The sequence below is a fragment of the Galeopterus variegatus genome, unplaced genomic scaffold (genome assembly GCF_000696425.1).
Source record: "Galeopterus variegatus unplaced genomic scaffold, G_variegatus-3.0.2 Scaffold8828, whole genome shotgun sequence".
NCBI lineage: Eukaryota > Metazoa > Chordata > Mammalia > Dermoptera > Cynocephalidae > Galeopterus > Galeopterus variegatus.
Genome location: NW_007734939.1, coordinates 23,900 through 24,855, shown reverse-complemented (window position 1 = coordinate 24,855; position 956 = coordinate 23,900). Strand labels below are relative to the sequence as shown.

General features: G+C 62.0%; 1 long non-coding RNA gene across 1 annotated transcript; it reads left to right on the top strand.

Moving 5' to 3' along the window:
• The first annotated feature begins 6 nt into the window (after nucleotides 1-6).
• On the top strand, nucleotides 7-604 carry LOC103608776. Its single transcript, XR_552090.1, has 2 exons — nucleotides 7-474; nucleotides 513-604. It is a non-coding gene; the product is annotated as an uncharacterized LOC103608776 (long non-coding RNA).
• Nucleotides 605-956: the final 352 nt, after the last annotated feature.

The following is a 956-nucleotide window of genomic DNA, read 5'->3' as shown; positions in this document are numbered from 1 at the left end:
GCACCTGCTGAGGCCTCCAGGGAGGTCTTGGCCTGTCAGATGCTGAGGGGTCGAGGGCCAGCCCATTGGAGCCAAGTGTCTTGGACCCTCTGTGGCTCTGGCCGCCCATTCCTTGGCTGCCACTTCTGCCCTTGACACAGCCCTTGGCCACCACCCTCCGTGATGGCGCACCCCCATCTGTGCCCAGCCTGCACAGGGACCCTCTTTTCCGTCCTCTCCACTGGCTGGGTGTCCCGCCTCCCGCAGAGACAGTTTCCCGAGGGCCCGGACAGCCCGGCCCACCTCTGAGCCTTTGTGCCCGGGCAGCCAGACCCTGATACTGAGGCTGGTGTCTGCCCACTGCCCTGAAGGACTTGGGGCACGCTAAGTGCCAGCGAGCTTCTGGCTGGTCGCGCTGCCCGGGCCGGTGTTGCCAAGCAAGCTTCCTTCCTTCCCCGGCAGGTCATTGGGATGGACCGGCCATCTGGAGCTCAGGCCGGTTGTGGGACACTGTTGGCCCCATCACAGCTCAGGCCGGTTGTGGGACACTGTTGGCCCCATCACAAAATAAAGCCATATTGAACGATGGCCACCAGTGTCTTGTCTGGGAGCCTCGAGGTTTCAATCTGCTGACTTTTAAGGTGGTTTATGTTTCTCTGTGGTCTGGTGGTGGGGGCACAGGGGTCCATGTGAAGAGCCCTCCACTGGGATGAGGGGCCAGCCCTCCCGTGGGCCAGTTCTGTGTCTGCAGTGGCCAGAGCCAGCCATGCGGGACACCAAGGCCCTGAGCGCCACCCCCTTGGCTCTTCCAGGCAAAAACCTGTTCACTATGTTCTGGGTCTAATGGGATAGGTGGGTCCCTTTCCTAGGGCTGCCGTTAGAAAGTGCCACCAGATGGGGGCTTGAAGCTACCGACATGTCCTCCCGCAGTCCTGGAGGCCAGAGGTCTGATACAAGGTGTGGCAGGGCTGAGGCTC